The sequence below is a fragment of the Neophocaena asiaeorientalis genome, unplaced genomic scaffold, assembly GCF_003031525.2.
Source record: "Neophocaena asiaeorientalis asiaeorientalis breed wild unplaced genomic scaffold, Neophocaena_asiaeorientalis_V1.1 scaffold75, whole genome shotgun sequence".
Taxonomy (NCBI): Eukaryota; Metazoa; Chordata; class Mammalia; order Artiodactyla; family Phocoenidae; genus Neophocaena; species Neophocaena asiaeorientalis.
The window spans coordinates 1,682,146-1,700,152 of NW_020172719.1; the positions used below are offsets into that span (position 1 = coordinate 1,682,146).

An 18,007-nucleotide genomic window follows, 5' to 3' on the forward strand; every position below is an offset into this window, starting at 1 on the left:
ATCGGCAGGCGGACTCTCAACCACTGCGCCACCAGGGAAGCCCCCCAGGCAGGTCTTGATGGAGAAGGCAGGGGCAGCGTTCCCCTGCTTCTCTTCCATCTCCACCCCAACTGACCCTGGCACTAGCCCAGTGCCAGCACACGGGACGCTCCACACCGCTGTTCCCTTCCTACTCCTTGCTGACTTGAGTCCCCATTGGGTCACCCACCCCTAACCAATGCCATCTCCCCTTTTCCAGAGCTGAACTTCGTCACCCAGTCCCCAGAGCTGGCAAGACATGGGCCCTATTTTCCAAACCCTGACGCCTTTCATTTAACCAGAAGACGTGGAGGGGTGAGTTGGAGACCGGGGTTTTGCTGGAGCTGGAGATGGGGAAGATCTGGAAAGAGAGCACCCTTGCAGGGAGTGCTGATGGAGGGTCTGACAAGCAGGAAAACAGTGTTTGACAGCAGCTGCCTTCCTTCTGCCATTCTAGCAGGGACACTTGAATTATTTATGCACCATTGTGCAGGTGTGGGGAAATCCCCCCACATGTCTTTGCGTTTGAATAGGGAGAACGGCTAGGAAGCGTAGAAGGAAGGCAGCATCACTGCACACAGTGAACTGAGTCTCAGGTCCCTCGTCAGTAAAGTGGGGCGGCAGCAGCATCTCCCTCTTGTCAAGGTCAAGCAAAGATAATCCATGTAAAATGCTTAGAAGAGTAACTGGAACATAGTAGGTGCTCAATAAATGCTAGTTGCCTAGTGCATGTTAGTTAAATGGGGCAGCCCTCTCTGGGGTCAAAATGCCGCTTAGCCTTCCAGAGCCAGCCCATATTGCAGCTCTGTGAGATTTCTCTGGCTCCTAGCTGGGATTAACCACATCTTCCTCTGTTCTCCCAAAGCCCTTTCTTTGGGCCTCTGCTATTGCCTTGCTCGATCCGCCCTGCGTTATATACCTAAGAACCTCAAAGTCCATGCCTGCTCCCCCAGACCCACCCCTGTCAGGGAACAGAGGTCACACTGCTCATCTTTGAGCATCAGGAGCAACTTACCTTCCGAAAGAACAGCCTCTGAGCTAGAGCTCAGAGTCAGGATCTCATCCGACCTTCCCAGAAGGTGTCGTCAGCCCTTTCACAGGTGAGAACACTGAGACCCAGAGAGAGGTGACTTTCAGCCAGGAGCTGGGAGAGCCAGGGTGCAACTCAGAGATTCTGAGCTCACTTTCTCTTACCCTACCCTGCCGGCATCAAGGAAGATGAGTGACTCCAGACCCAAACAGGGGAGGAAGCAGACAGGCAGACCAGCTGCGTGCCTCTCTCCTCAGCCCTCAGAGATCACCCAGATCTCTTACCCTGCCGAAGTTTTGTTTCTTGCCCAAGCACTTTGGGACTAACCAGGTTGTTTCCAAACACGTTACATAATTATGCACATATTTATTTAATGCCATCTCTTGAATATTAAACAATCGGTAATTCGGAACAGAAACACGGGCGTCTAAACCCAGCAGCTTTTGACAGGTGTGGGTGGGGAAGGAGGTTGAGGAGAGCCATCTATGAGCCATTACGGGATAAAGAGGTGACACCGCCCTCCTCCTCCCAAGATGGGTTGAAAGGCTTCCCAGGTTTATGGTTGGCAAAAACGTAGTGGAATTTTCACCATTGGGGTTCCACCTCTTTTATTATATAACAACAAAGATGCATTAGCTCTTCCCTAAAGGATGCTTGGAGCCGGGGCTTGGCCACCTGTTTATCTGTTTATGAGTGTTTACTGAGCATCCTCTGTGTGCAGTCTCTGTTACACTCTGATTCACCCTTGGGGTGCCTTCGAGTATGAAACACATGAGACTTGGTCCTCATACAGGTGACCAAATAAATATAGAAGATGGCTTCTGGGCGTGGTAAGCACTGTGAAGAAAACAAAACGGGGCTGCAGGGTGGGGACCGGCGGGCAGTCCCTGAGGAGGGGACTTCTGACCAGAGGTCCCGATGGGAGAAGCAGCCAGCCATGCAGAGGTCAGGGTGGTGGGGAGAGCATTCCAGGCGGATGGGGACGGGGGCAAGGAGAAGGTGGCCCTGGGGGGGTTGAGGAAGAGCGAGAAAGGCAGTGGGCTGGGGAGGGGCGAGTGAGGGCCCCATGTAGGCTACGCAGGCAGAGGGATACCCCTCTGCCAGAATTGTTGGGGCCAGACCGAGAGGGCCCCCATGAGGAATTGGAATTGCAGTCTGTGTGCAGCGGCAAAGCTCTTGGAGGGCTCTAGCAATCTGATGAATGTTAGGAAGACATGCTTCTGCAGCTGGGAGAGGACTGGGGGGTGGCAGGCATGCAGGGAAGAGCTGGGTCGAGGTTCTAGGGCTGGAGTGCTGGGGATGGGTAGGGAGACTCCAGGGAAGGCACAGGAGGGGCTGGCCGGGCCCCAAATGCTAAAGGATCTGTCCAAGGTGTTTCTCCCAGGGCAGCTGTGGAGGGCCTGGCCTGAGCCGGCAGGAATCACAGTAACTCTGATATTGATGATAATAATAGTACCTAGGATTTACTAAGCACTTACTGGCTGTGAGCCAGACATTGGGCCGAGCCCCTCATCCTCACCAGCAGCCTGTGATGTATGTACGTTCATTATCTCCATTTCACAGAAGAGGGAGGGGACCGAGGCGCAGAGTGGTGAAGTGAAATGCCCAGGGTTGCTCAGCGAGTTAGTAGCAAAAGTGGGATTTGAACCTCGTCCATCTGACTCCGCACGTATGGCCCTCAGTCCATGCTGGCTGAATGAACTGATAACAATAACAGCAATAGCAATAATGAGAGCAGTCACTTAACTATGGTGCTGGCTATGTGCCCGGCCCTACTCTAAGTGCTTTAAAAAAACACTAATCGTTTAGCCTTCACAACAGCCCATGAGGCAGGCACAACCATTATCCCCATTTTACAGAAGGAGAAACTGAAGCATGGAGCTTACCCTAGCCAGGATTTGAAACCGGGAGTTTTGTCTCCAGAGTCCAGGCTTTTAGCAAAATGCAGTGTAAGTTGGGGGTAGTGGACCACCTACGATCTGACTTGGCGCCATGTGCATTTCCAAGTCTGGGGCCAGGCCTGGGCTGGGCCCAAGCCCCAGGCCTGCGGGTGGGGCAGCCCTCCGGGAGCCTGTGGGAGACCACGAAGGGCTGAACTGTCCCCCACAGAGCCTGCTGGCTCCTCAGTGGCCAAAGCAGAGGGCCTCCCAGAGCCTGGCCCTCCTATAGCTGCCAAGATGAGCCAGTGCGGCCTGAGCGAGAAAGTCCTTGACAACAGAATGGAGAAATCCCACCACTCTCTTTGCCGACAGGAGCGTAGAGAGAAGTGAACCGAGAGGGGTTCATCAAGCCAGAGAACGTCCATGGGAAATGTTTACTCCAAGTCTGTTCAGGAACAACCCCCAAAACAGTCCCAGTGGAACCTCTTTAAGTAAAAACTACAGGCATCCTTCCCTATAAATAAATCCAACGGGCAGAGTTTCCACATCAGAGCAACATAGTAGGCTGTCGTAACTAAGGCCAGTTTACAAGTAAGTCAGCCGTCCTTCAGAGGTGGACAGTAATTCCCATCTGAGGGGCAGTGCTGGGGCCGGGGAACAATGCATGCGAAAGTGCTGTGTGAAAGGTGGAAACTTACACACATAAGGGCTTTTAAAAAAGTATTCGCGGATTCGTAAACATCTCATCCTTTCCTTGCATCCTGTTCTCCTCGATGAGAGAACAGAGAAAAACATGGGCCCATGCCCTGGCCAGTCTGCGCGAGAGTCTGCAATACCAGGGATGGAGCAGAGAGGCTGGGGCAACGCACCCCAAGCCCCGGAAACTCCTCAAAACAGGTTCTGTATTGGGGAGGTGGGCGCGGCAGACAACCAAGCTCCACGGCTCTCCTGCCGGTTTCAGGTCCTGACCCTGCAATCCTTGGCAAGGCGTTTGAATTTCTGCCACTGCAGTTTTATGTCTTTAAAATGGGAGTAAGAAGCCCTCCCTCTTGAGACTGTTGGAAGGATTAAGTGGGAGAGGACATCTCAGGGCATGGCGTGTCACCTGCTGCTCAGTGGGTCTCTGCCCCTGGTGGCCCCAGTGGGAACGGTTGCCTCAGGTGTGAGGACCCTGGACCCCTTCCCACTGGAAGCACATCAGTTTCTCTGAACCGTACAAACACTGAGAACACTTTGCCACCTGTTTTAGTTTGCTGGGGCTCTTGTGACAGAGCACCACAAGCTGGGTGGCTTAAATTAGCAGACGTTTAGTGTCTCACAGATCTGGAGACTGGAAGTCTGGCATCACGGGGTTGATTCCTTTTGAGGGCCGTGAGGGAGACTCTGTTCCCGGCCTCCCCTGCAGCTTCTAGTGGTTGGAAGGTTCATGATCCTTGGTGATCCTTGGCTTGTGGATGCATTACCCCATCCCCACCTTCACATCATCTTCCCTCTCTGCTTGTCTATGTCTGTGTCCAAATTTCCCCTTTATAAGGACACCAGTCCTGTAGGGGCAGAGTTCACCCTAGTAAGCCTCTCTTAACTTGCTTACCTCTGAAAAGACCCTATTTCCAAATGAGGTCATATTCACAGGTACTGGGAATTAGGACTTCAACATCCCTTTTGGGGGACACACAACACCCTCCTAATTGTTTGAAACTGATTCTGAATGGGCTCCAGGTTCATTCACGACATTTCTGAAATAGGCTCAAAGAATATTTTACATCATTTTCTAAAAGAACAGTGTCCTCAAAATCACTGACTCCTTAGCTTCCAGTAGATCCCTCATGAACACTTGGCCTTAACAAACCCCATTCTGGCTCTCTCAGCCATTATCTTATATGAAGAGCAAGTGGGTTTGAACCCAAGCCCTTGGTCAGCCCTGACTGTGAACTGGACTCCAGGAACATAGGAAGCCACGGACGGTCCCAGCTGTTGATGCGGTCACAGGGGAAGGCCATAGGACACATAGGAGTGCACCTGGCTGCTGTTGGGCAGGTGGGTGCTGGGGCCACCAGGGTCCCTCCCAGCAATGATCTTCGAGAGGTGAGGGGAAGAGGCTTCCTTCCCAGGAAGGAAGCCTTTGTCTCCTTGCAGGTGGACGTGAGTGCTCCCAGGACCACAAGAGAACCCTCACCTGCTCTTTCCGTGGTCAGATAACTATTCAGTCAGTCAACTGTCCTTCTGGGAAGAGACCCACTCCTGGGCCTCTGTGTACACAGGAAGTGCAGGGGAACCCCGAGCCCATCATCCCCATGGCACCCCCAGCCCGGGTCCCTGGAGAGTGAGGGGTCAGTAGTAGACCCCACCTTCTTGCCTGATCTCCATTCTTAAAATAAGCTCCCGCACCTTGAATATTGAACTGAGAGCCAGGAATCCGTTTCCAAATGCGCCGTGACCGGGTAGGAGTGCCCTGGACTCGGCACAGGCAGGCCTGGGTGCTGGGCCGAGTCCCAACGCTGCCAGTCTGAGCTCTCTGATCCCAGGTGAATCTTGAACTTTTCCAGTCTCAGTTTCCCATGTACAAAGTGGAGATGGTTCCTACCTCACGAGTGAGGGGCATCTTTAAAGGGCTCGTGCAGTGCTGGGCGTCCAGTCGGCATGCTCCCTCTTCTCTCTCTGGGCTTCAGTTTCCTCCCCTGCAAGCAAGGCTGTTGGACCAAACGGGCTCTGGCAAGCTCCATGTGGCTCTTGGGGTGTCCTCCAGGGAGTCCAGCGTCTGGCCGGGCAGAAGAAACCTCCCAGCCCATAGGCCTGCTCTGCCCGGAGCTCGCTGAGTGAGCTGGGGCAACTGCTCCCCACTGCTCGCAGGCCTGCTGGCTCAGGGTGACCGTGGCGAGGTTCCTGGAGACTCTGACCTCATGCAGCCATCCAGCGGTCTGAGTCTGTGCCTCACCAGGTGCCCTAAATTCTCACACCCCATTCTTTTCTTGGCCATCTCAAAGGCTCTGAGAATGCCAATCAGATGCTCCCTACCCATCTCCAGGTACCCAGGCCACCTCCGGCATGCTGGAGGCAAAAGCGTCTTCATGGGGACACCGCCCAGTGCCTCGCACGTGCCATGTCCTGTGCTCGGCACCCGAAGTACTTGTGCAGCTGAACGTATTACGGGATCCGCTCACCCAGGTTGAAGTCCAGGGGGCAGAATGTTTTACCCCTTCTGGGGGAGGGAGGTAAATGTCCCAGGGACATTTCTGTTCTCAGAGTGGAGCCGCAGTAGAAGAAGATGCATAACAGAAGCCACTAGTGCACTCATGGTGGGCTTGTGGGCAGGAAGGCTAGGGATGGGCTGCATTCAAGTCAGCCTTTCTCTGCAACTCTTGTTGTGGAGTGAGGTCTGACCCTGAGCCTTGAGACGGTACTGTTGGTGCCTTTTCACTGTCTCGGGGGAATTCTGCTCACTGCACTGCACCAAGGTGAGAATGAAACAAGAAAATATGTAGGAAGTAGAGTGGGCACGTGGTGTGGTAGATAGAGCATGGACATTGGGTTCATACCTGGCCCTGCTGTGTGACCTTGAGCAAGTGACCTCCCCTCTCTGGGCCTTAGCTGGCTGATCTAGAAACAGGTCACAGTGTTGTCATGAGGACCGAAGGCGCTCCTGTAGGCCACGTGCCCACCCCAGCCTCTCCCCTCCCCATGCCCCCAACCCCACCAGCTGATTGCATGACAGGCCTTGCCCCCCTTTGCTGGGCTCCTGGCATCATGCAGACAGGCCGGATGCCCAACCTCAGATGCCAAGAGCAGAATCCCCTGGGCCCGGCCTGGGAGGGGTCCTGCCCTCTGGGTCTTTCCTTTCACTTGGTCTGTCTTCGCTGGGTGCTGGCAGCTGCAGTAGCAGAAGCACCGTGCTCAGGCTTGGAAAGACCAGACAGTGTCAGTCACTCAGTGTGGGGCCCTTTCCTCTCTGTGCCTCAATTTGCCTGTCTATAGACTGGGTGCAGCACCCCCTGCCTCAGGGGCTGGCATGGGGGCTACTGAGGTAACCAATATGCAAGGGCCTGATAGGTAATTGCTCAAAACTATTTACTGCGTCAGCGTCCAATGGGGTCAAAGGCCACTGGGGTCCCAGGCATTCCTGAGCTCCCTCAGGCCTCACTCTCAGCCTTGGGTGCCCCCTCCCCAGGGTCAGCGGGAGAACTAAGAAGGGACCTGCCTTCCCTTCAGTAGGGAAGAACAATAAAAACTTGTAGCATCTTATTGTTAGAAGGAACCAAAGAACTCCTCAACAACCCCACCCAATGACTGGTAGCTTTTTTATTTCTTGCCGGTTACCTCCAGGGACAGGGACCTCACTACCTGTTGCGTGACCCAGAGCAGAGACGGCACCCAGTTCACACACCTTGTGCGAGGCGTTTTATGCATATATAAACCCAGTGCTCCTTACTCAGGGCATTATGACTTAGTTTACACACAATTTTAACCACATGAGTTATCTGATTTCTTTAGCTTAATTGAAGACCCTGCTCAGGTTTCACCTCCCCTGAAACATCCCCAACAGGACTTCCATCCCCGTGAAAATTAACCACTCACCCTCTGTCCCTGCAGCTCTTCAGATATGTCTCTGTTGTAGAATGTATCCTATTGTGTTTTACTTGGCTGTTCAGTTACATCTCTCTTACTAGATCCTAACTCCCTAGAAGGAGTGGGGCAGTGGAAAGAGCTTGCTTGGACCTTAACTCAAATAAGTCTGACCTTCGTGCCCTATTCCCTCCTGGCTATGTGACCCAGAGGAAATGATCTAACCTCTCTGAGCGCATGGATCAACGTCAGAGTCTTCATGAGCCTCTCGCCCTCCTTGAGCAGAGTCCAAGTCTTCCTACCCCTGTCTCCCTAGTCCCTGACCCACAGTAGGTGCTGAGCACTTGTTGAGGAGAGGAGGTGCAAGGCGGCCATGGGTACAAGTTATGAGGTGGCAGGGGAGGGAGTTTTTCTGCTGGAAGAGCATGCAGTGCTGAAGCCAAGAGACAAAACAGTCAGGAAAATAAGGTGCACAGGCCAGACACGTGCAGCAGTCTGGGGCTACTTAGGGAAGGGGCAGCAGAGGGAAACACATCACCACACAGGAGCCACCCCAGGCAAACTGACAGCACTGTGGTCCCTGAACCAACTTTGTTGAACGGGAGAGTGTTCATCTAGTACCTGTGTGACTTCAACTGTCTTTTAAAAAGCAAAAGGCTGAGGAGCGAAGGAAATCGCGAGGGTGACTAAATAATATGTTTGCGACATAGATGTTCTGCTGTTTGTCAAATAGGAGCCATTGTGATCAGCAAAATATCAATTCATGTAAAAGCGAAAAACAGTCAAGGGCGGGTTCCTTACACCTGAAAGGTTTAAAATAAAACAAACGTCAGCGCGCAAAGGGGAAGATTACAGGAGCTGGGAAGTCCCTCGTGTGGAACTGCTCTTCTCCAGAGATGCTGGAGAAAGTCTGGCTCTCCGTTCGACAGGAAACAGGCGTGTTTTCTTCCTGTTCTCTGTCAGTGGACAGAAGGGAATTGGGCACGCTCTAAGGGAACAAGCGAGGAGTGTCATGGGGCCACGAGACAGGATGAGTGGGGGACTGTGTCACCTTTTTTCCCTTTAGTCTAGAGAGGCTTCCTGGAGGAGGCGGGATCCAGGCTGTTTGGTCCAGGCCCTCCCCACTGCCCCTGGCCTGGCCTCTCCCCAGTGCTCACACACACATGGCTGCTTCACTGGAAGCCTCTATGCTCGGGTCTGGCCAGATGCACATGTGGTGGCTGCCCTTTCCCGACGTTCCCAGGGCCGCTCTATACCAGTGACTTGCACAGGGAGTCCTCAGAACAAAAGGACTTCCAGGTAACCAGGATTGGAGCCAGGGCACCGCTGATAGGATCAGAAGCCTCAAGTGAACGGTAGCCCAGGAGGAAGCCAGGGCCACAGAGAAGTGCCCACCACCCACACTGCTTTTGGCAGTGGCACTGTTTTGCCGAGCATAGGCGCTGTGGAGGCCGGTCATGCTCCCCCGCCCCTCCCCACCCTGGCCTCCCCCTCGCTGGTCCCAAGACCAGAGAGGGAGGCAGCCCTGCTGGCAGCTGGACCAGGCGCCGTGGCCACCTCACAGGGTATAGCCACAGGCTGCAGACTTCTGTGGTTGCTGTCGGTGCTGAAGCCAAGAGGTCAGAGTGGGGGTTTGTGTCCGTGGCCTGGGATGCAGCGGGGACACCGGGGGATTCGCCACCGTCTATCTCCAGCCCAGGTATGGGTGAGTCGTTCACCGGCACAGCCCGCGGCCCTGGACTGGCTGGGCCCCGCAGGGACCTGGGACTCCAGCGCAGGGCGGGCACTGAGATGGAAGCAACTTAGTGCAAGGGGAGGGGCCACAAGCCTGTGAGTGCTGGGCCGGGAGGGAGGCTGGAGGGCAGGCACGCCCTTTGGAAGTTTATGAGGAGCCCCACGGGGTCAGTCTCTGGCCCTCACTCAGCTCTCTGGGCACCCTTCCTGCGGAGGGCTGCTAACATGAGCGAGAGAGTGAGATAGCCCAGGTTCAAGTCCAGACCCCTGTGTGACTTTGCACATTTACCTCTGCTCTCTGTGCCTCAGTTTCCCACCCTGTAAAATGGGAGTGGTGATAGTGGGACCTGTTTCTTAAGGCTGTTACGAAGATCAGATGAGATGGTAGATGCAGCCGCATAGCTCTGAGCATCTCCACTGCCCCCTGCTACTCCCTGAACAAGGGACCCACCTTCAGAGGGTACCTGATCAGCGCTGGAAGGAAAATTAGGAGCCTCCTTAGGTACCTGCCTGTTTCACAGGTGCAGCTGCAAAGATGATCTCGGTTATAGCCTCAGACTTCAAGTCAGACAGACCGGGGTTTGAACCCTGTGTCTGCAAACTTTTCAGCTGGAAGCCTCAGACAAGTTCTTGACCCTCTGACCCCCATTTTTTCATACGTGAAGTGGAGATAATTATAGGATCTACTCCATGGGATACTTGCGAGGATGGAATCATGCCTCGCACATAAAAGTTTATCCTGTGCTTCATACTTGAATCGGGAGCCACTATTGTTACTATTATTATTGTTGTCATTGTTGTTGATGGTGATGTTTTGAGGAAAGGGAGACTCGGAGAGGGAGAGGGACCTGCCAGCAGTCACACAGCAAGTCAGAGGGCAAGACAGGGTCCAGCCCTGACCTCCTAACCCCCAGTCCCTGTTCTTTCTGCTTCCCTCACCATCTCATTGAACCTCATTGGTCTTCGCCGCCCCTCAGCACATCCTGCCTAGAGCTTGGTTTCCGCTTGCAAGAGGTCACCCTAAAGCATATAAGACCTATCTTTTACTGACCTCATTGCTTCTGGGCACAGTTTGGGGGCGCCACACAAGGGAAGCTGGCATCCCCCAAGATGCTGGGCCAGCAGAGAGCTGGGGGAGGCTATCTTCTCCCCATGATTTCCTCAGTGCCCCTCCAAAAGCCCACAGCTTCCCACTGTGCCCAGGGATCCTTGGCCAGGGAGACCCCTGAGGGGGGCAGGATACAGCTTTTGAGGGCAGAACTCCTTGTTTTCCAAGAGGCTCCTTAGGAAGGGAAGGATTGGGACCTCAACTTCCACCAAGGTTTCCTTGGATGTTGAGGACAGATCTGGGGTCACCCTCAGGGGTCTCCTGGTTCCTTAGCTGATCTGGGGCACCTCTGAAGGCTTGCCTCTGTCTCTCCACCTTCTAGCCATCTGAGCTTGGGCCTTCCCTGGCAGGGAGGGACGGAGACACAAGAGGAGGCTGAGGAGGGAGAGGAGAGAGAGGATGGAGTTTGCTTTAAGGAGAAAGAAGAGTTATGTACTTGTTTTAATAATATAAATATTACATGAGCAATGATAATTATTATGACCCATTTATTGAACACTTACTATGCACCAGGCACTGTGCTAAGAACTTTATATATGTTATTTCAATTAATCTTGACCATAGCCTAATCAGGTAGAAAATATCATGATACCCATTTTACAGATGAGTAAACTAGAAGAGACTTATTTATATACCATGTGGTAACTACAGATGCCAAGCAGATGAAATAAAGAAGGATAGATTCCGAGTGAGATAATAGGGAGTGCTGGGGACTGTGGCAAATTGGAGAGAGTCATTCAGTTGTTTCTTTGTTGAGGCATGATACACATACATTAAAGCATGTAAACAGCACTGATCTCAAATGTACCATCTGAAGATTTTTACACATATTTACACCACCCAGATCAAAATACATATAGAAGATTTCTAGTACCCCAAACATTCCTTCTGAGGCATACAAGTTTAATTTTTTTTTAAATTCTGCAAAACTATCACAGCCAAGAGGCACCTAAGGAAGCATGATGACTAAATATAATCTGGTATCCTGGATGGGATCCTGGAAGAGAAAAAGGGCTTTAGGTAAAGACATGTGACTCGAGTATGGACCTTAGTTAATACTAGCATATCAGTATTGATTCATTAATTGTGAAAAATGCACCATAGTAATGTAAGCTGTTAATAATAAAGGGAACTGGATGTGTGGTAGGTGGGAACTCTCTGTACTATTCTTAGCAAATTTTTTGTATATCTGAAACTGTTCTAAAACTAAAAGTCTATTTAAAAAAAAAAAAAGCACTCTTCAGATATTTAAGCAAAATGTATCCATGGGCAGGGTCTGGCCTTTGAGCTGCCAGTTTCTGACCTCCAGTGGTCTAATGCCCTTATTTTACAGATGAGGAAACTGAGTCCCCCAAAGGGGAAGGCACTCGTCAGGGCCCCAGGGTAGGTCAGTGGCAGAGCCAGGACTGAAAGGCTGGTCAGTGCTCAGCTGTAAAGGTTGGGGTTTGGGGCGTGGGTTCAGGGCTGCCAGGGTCTCCCTGAATCCTGAGTGCCTTGCTGAGGACTCGCCCTACAGGAAGCTGCCAGGTGCCACCGGCTTCCCTCTACTGCTTCCCCCTGAGCTCTACAGGGCTGTCAGTTGGCAACCAGTTCTCCCACTGGCCTCGGCCCCAAAGGGAGTGGTCATGGGCAGTTCCTGTTCTGGGAGCAGGGTGTCGCCTTCCCACTCCCCCCTCCCCAGCCTCGATACACCTGATACATGTCCCCATGGCCAGCACGGGGTCTGAGTTGAGTGTTGGATGGATGGGGAGTGAAGAAATGAAGGGGGGAAGAAATGAATGGAAAGCGTGGATGGTTGGGAGAGAGCGGGGGGAATATAGGGTGCCAGGAGTGCAGACTCCACAGCCAGAAGGCCTGGGCCTGCCACCTCCAGCCACAGCACCTTGGACAAGTCAGCCTCTCTGTGCCTCAAATTCCTCATCTGAAAGTGGAGATAATGGTAGCTCCTGTGCCTTACAGGAGTGTGGAGAGGATTAAAGGAGTTGATTGACACGAGGGAGGGAAGTTATAAATATAGGCCAGGAGGGAAGGAGAAATGGGGGAGGGGTGATGATTTCGTTTTCATATCGGGACATGGAAACCTGGAGGAAGCCACAGGACTGGCCACTGACCCAGAAAAGGGGTTGGGTAGCTTCACACAGTGGTTAGAGCACAGATTCGGGAGCCAGGTTGCCAGGAATCAAATTCCAAGGCCAGCACTTACTAGCCACGTGGCCTTGGGCAAGTGAGTTAACCTCTGTGTGCGCCGGTGTCTTCTCTGTAAAATAGGTGTGATAACAGCAGCACTCACTTTACGAGGTTGTTATGAGAGTTAAGTGGTTGTTTGGTATGTGTGTAGCCCGTGGGACTATACCTGGTGTGTTTAAAACAACCTCTGGCATATAACAAGTATTTGTTAAATACCTGGGAGAGGTTTGGTACCAGAAACCCACTCCTCTCTCTGGAAGGCACTGACTCTTGCCAGAGATCGAGATCCAGGCGTTATAAATTCTCTTACCTCCTGAACCCAGGCAGGAAACTGCCCTTCACGAAGCCAGATGGGGTGAGGGCCGCACTGCTGACCAGTTGCCCATCTGTATGGCCTCACCCACTCCAGCCAACCCCGGGGTGAGCAGCATTTCTCATATTTTAAGAGAAGCCAGAAATCTGGATTCTGCACAATTCCCCAATTTTTAAACATTGGCTCTTAGTTCAACTTTATTTTAAGCTCTGAGCAAAACAAACAAATTTATTTTAAGCTGGCTGCTCTCCCAAACAGTTGATTTGCAGCTTCCACCCCAGTCTAGCCCTGCCAGTTTGCTTTCTTTTATTATTTTTTTCCTGCATTTTAGAGAAAAGGAAACTGAGGCACAGAGAGAAATGCTTGGACCTGTATGTCTGACTTTTTATTGGAGGCAAGAAGCAATCTCCTAGTTTCCCTCTCCCGGCTGCAAGCGACACGGGGGGATTCCCCCGGGGTCCCCGGGGAATCCACCAGGCTTTGCAGCAGGTGAGGGAGGGGGACTTGAGGGGGAATTTTCCCCTCCACCTGGGTTCTTCCAGTAGCATATTTGAAATATGATGTTTGCTGACCAGATGCCATCTGCGCCATGCGTCAGGGGTGCAGCTGATATGAAGCAGAGTTTCCCCACTTCCAAAGCCTTAGCAAAGATTAGGGATGCTGGGACCCCCAGCTTCACTTCCAGCACTGGCCCAGCAGATGGGAGGCCACGATTCCAAGGGGTTCCTGACCCTCAGTCTGTGGGAAAGAGCTAGCAATAAACTCTATGTAAAGGAAGTCGCCTAAGTGAGAACTAAAGGGGTTGAGGAATGAGGGGAGGCATGTTCTGGAGGGATTTTTTTTTTTTTTTTTTTTTTGCAAGAGGGTTCATTTACAGACCTGTCCTACTCTGAACGCGAGTTGTTTTTTCTTTTCTGTTGAAAAACTGCTCTTTGGTTCCCGTTTACTTAACCTGTCTGTGCCTCCGTTTCCTCATCTGTAAAATGGGGATAAACATTGTACTAACCTCCTGCAGCTTACGATGAGGCAATAAGACAACATGTGCTGAGGGTTAAGCAATAACAACCAGTGTGGTTGTCATCGTCGGCTGCAGCCCGCCTCCCTGTCTGCACAGGTGGTGACTTGAGGAGCTGGGGCTCTTGGCCTTTCTTCACCCTGACTCTCTACGTGTTTGTGATCTTAGCTTTGTCTGGAGACCTACCAGCTGTGGAGTGCCTCTCCTAGGTCAGCTTCTATGCTAGACCCTCCCACCCATTTTCTCTTCCTTAACCCTCAGAGCAACACTGGGAAGCCAACACCATCGTCAGCTTTGCAGATGAAGAACCTGAGGCTCTCAGAGGAAACATGACTTATCCAAGGTCACACCCACAGGGGGACCTGACCTTGAGCACACCCTGTTACCTTCCTGAGCCTCTAGCTTCCTCATCTGTAAAAGGAGGTTCAGGACACCCACCCCAGGGCTGCTCTGAGGACCTAGGAGGTAATGACTTGGAAAGTGCGCTGTCAGCTGCGAATCCCAGCCAAATGGGCAGCATTGATGTGAGTCCTGCAGAGGCCTGATCCCTTTCGGGGTTCAGTGCGCTTTGGCAGCAAGAGCTACAGAGGAAAGTTATTTCAAGTGTCTTTTTCTTGGGTGGGTTCCAAAATGCATCTCCTCTCTCCATCTAACAAGTGCAAAGCTGGCTTCGGCAGGGCCTATGCCTAACGCAGGTAACCTCCAGTGCAATGACCTGGGAGGCGGAAGGAGGTGGGCATGGTGGCCGCAGGGGAGACAGGGTCATGCAGAAGGCCTCAGGCTATGGAGTCAGATAGACATGAGATGAAATCCCGGCTCTTCCACTTCCTAGCTGGGTGACCTTGAACCTGCTAGTTAACCTCTCTGAGCCTCACACAGAGTATTGTTATGATGGGGGGTAGGGGTGGGGTGGTGCTGAGCATGGCTGCTGAGAAGCATGAGGGTCCACAGACATCCAGCGAGACAAGTACCAGGTCCAAGGCTGGGGCAGCAGACCTTGCAGAGGGTGGGGGGCTAGAGAGAAACCAGCCACAGGGCCGGGGGAGAAGGGTTCCTGCTGAACCTGGGAAGGGAACGCGGGTCAAGCAGGATTTAGCAGGACACACACTAGGAAGGAACGCCAGCCAAGTAGGTCTTAGCGGCGCATGTACGCTGGCCCATGAGTAGCTGGAGGGCAGGCACAGTGTACTCTTCGTCCCTGTGGCCTGGCTCCCGACCAGTGCACAGACTAGATTTTAAAAACTGAATTTAGCATCCACTTTCCTTTCTGCCTCAAATCCTCCTTGCCCGTCAGTCTCCAACCCCACCACCCGCCTCTGTGAAGCATAGAAGAACACAGGCTCCGGTATCAGACAGATTGGAATTCAAATCCAAACTTTGCCCTTTCTGGCTGAGTAGCCTGGGGCAAATCACCTCCCCTTTCTGACCCTCAGTTTCGTCTTCTGTAAGTGAGCTAACACTGCCCCTCCCCCCAGCAGAGTTACTGTAGGAGAGGATGTAGATGAAAGCACCTCGCATGGTCCCTGACACAGAGTAGGCATTCCAACAGTGGCACTGCTGTTCTTTCCAAGTGTAGCCCGGGGCCACCTCTGGCTCCTCTGTTCTCCCCAAGGCAGACTGAACTCCCCAAGGAGTTCACGATTTGTCTTTACATCTCAGATGACAGGAGACAAGCACCTAGGCTGTATACATCAGTGAAGAATAAGTGTCACCCCCATTCCCACAGTCTCTTTACATGATTTCCACACTGCTCCTATGTTGATTGGACCTGGTGGGCTTAATAACATCCATAAAACACCTGGAAAATGAGCATGAGAAGGCAGATCGCTCGGGATGAAGGGATAAACCACCCTCAGGGACTAAAACGCCATCCTCGAGCTGTGAGAATGTACAAGTTCATTAGTGTCTCTGAAAGTTCTCATGTTGAAAGTTCATGAGTGAAGGGCTTTCTGGTCCCAGATCCCATGTCTTATTCCCAAGGATCGCCTGGAAACCCTGTGCCGTTGCTCAGCTGAGTATGGGTGCCTGTCTGGCACCTCCTGGTCAGGCTGCGTTCCTGAAAGGGGCCCTGGCTCTGATCCCTGCGGCAGGAATCCCACTAAGGTGGGGCTGGTGGGGTCTAGGCCCGTAGAGGGGGTCCCCTACCCATCTGGGATGTGTGTGCCCTTGAAGCCTGAAGCCTGTCCGTGCCTGGCTCACACCCACTTACCCTACATGCAGTGCAGGCCCTGTTCTGGGAGCCTCCTCCTCAGAACTGGAAACGGGGTTCCCCCTGTTATTAGCTGGGAAATCCTGCTTTAACACCCAGCACTGTTGCAGCATCTCCACGGCCATCGGCCAGGGCCTCGGAGAGATTATCTGCAGCAACGTGGTCTCACTGCCACCCCCTGAGCCCCTGGTGACGTGGTGCCTACAAAAGTCATGCAGTTTGGTCCAACACAATCACAACCTAAAGGAACAGTCCCTAGCCCACTCTTGGCCCCTCCAGCTCATCTCTTCTTCCGTGTTACTTAGGATTTCTCTCCACTCACCTCCCACGGGCACGGAGGGGTTCACTGCCGGTGCAGGACTGGGCGTCTGAGCTTAAAGCTGGCCCCCAGCCCCCTTACCGCCTGCTCCAGTGCTGGCTCCCACACCCAGCCTCTCCCTCTGGGCCCCTGAGCTAATTACGGGCTTACCTCAATGATTCTACGGAAAAGCTAACTAAATCAGGGTCGGCCATCAATTTTCCGGCTAAGGACAGGCAGCCCGACCCCTCCTTCTCCATTCCAGGATTCTGAAGCCCTGGCTGCAGCTTTGCTTGAGTCTGAGAACAGAGTTTATCTCTTAGGGCTGATGTGAGGAACAGCAGCAAAACAGGACATTTCCCTCGCAGCCCCTCTGCCCCGTGTCGGGGTGACCATGAGGGAGCAGGTAGGGGGCTTGAAGGACTGGGGTGCAGCCAGATGTGAGCAGCTCGGGGAAGGTGTGTGAGGAGATGAAGCAGGTGACAGCCCCTCACATGCAACATATAAAGCAGCCAGCGTGGCGCAGGGGCTGAGCCAATGTTTGTTGAATGAAGGAGTGACTACAAAGCGCCTGGCCCAGTGCCGCTTACAGAGTAAAACACTGAACGATGTTTTACTGGAATTCCCATTTGTAACTATGAATATTCATAGGACAAGGTGGCTAAGTTCCTAAAACCTTTATGCACATGTTTCCCCTTTGAAATGTGAGGGCAAGAAAGGTCAGGGATGGCTGGGGGCAGTGGGGGTGGGAACTGAGGGCTCTGCTGCCACCGCCTGGCTTCCCTTATCTGGGACTCAGCATCCTCTCTGTAAGGAGGGGTGCCTTGATACGAGTCCCACCTGTGATTTTCAGCCCCTTCCTGCTTTGTCCCCTCATTAGCCGTGGCCTCCTAACCTCCTCGCAGGGGCTGATGTCCGCAACCGGCACGTGGCCATCATTATTTGTTTACTCAGTGCCCACTTGATTGCAGGCAGTGAGTGACGTGCTTAACTAATTAAGGAGACCCCGAAGGCAGGGAACACATGGGGACTGAGGACCCACTCTGTGTGCCAGGTTCAGCAGAGCACTCAGGACACAGGCTGTGGAGTCTGATTTGAATCCCAGCTAGCTGTGTGACCTTCGGCAAGTCACCTAACCTTTCTGTGCCTCAGTTTTCTCCTCTGCAAGATGGGCGTGATAGTAATAGTATCTCTCTCATAAGGTTGTTGTAAGAATTAAGTGAGTTCATACGTGCCAAGTGCTCAGAACAGGGCCTAGAATGTAGTTGGCGCTCCCTAAGCATTAACCATTACTCGTATTTCAGAACTAGGAGCTCACTGATTCCTCACCAAAGCCTGGCCTGTACGACGGCTCCCGTTTTACAGATGAGGTTTGGGGAGCAGGAACCACTTGGCCCCGGTTACCCAGAGTGAAATCCCGGCTCCACTGCTCTCTCTCAAAGAGGAGGGTCTGGCAGTGCCTGTCAGATCAAGCAGGGCTGGGGCGGCACAGAGGTGGCGAGAGAAGAGCTGGGCCTCCCTCAGAGGCGCGAGCTGAGTCCGGAGGTGGCTATAAATACAGGAGGCGAGGGGCTTTCTAACTAGGCCAGGAATGTGTGTTAATCATTGAGGTCAGCCAGGCCGAGGCAGCTCTTGGCTGGAAAAGGGTGAATCCA

At 52.8% G+C, this 18,007-nt stretch overlaps 1 protein-coding gene across 1 annotated transcript in view; it reads left to right on the forward strand.

The window, feature by feature from the left end:
• Positions 1-238: 238 nt before the first annotated feature.
• Positions 239-18,007, forward strand: part of ATP2B2 (ATPase plasma membrane Ca2+ transporting 2) — a 192,693-nt gene continuing 174,924 nt past the window's right edge. Inside the window, exon 1 of the mRNA XM_024740200.1 lies at positions 239-333. The gene's annotated coding sequence lies outside the window, so the exon portion shown is untranslated. The remainder of the gene's footprint in view (positions 334-18,007) is intronic.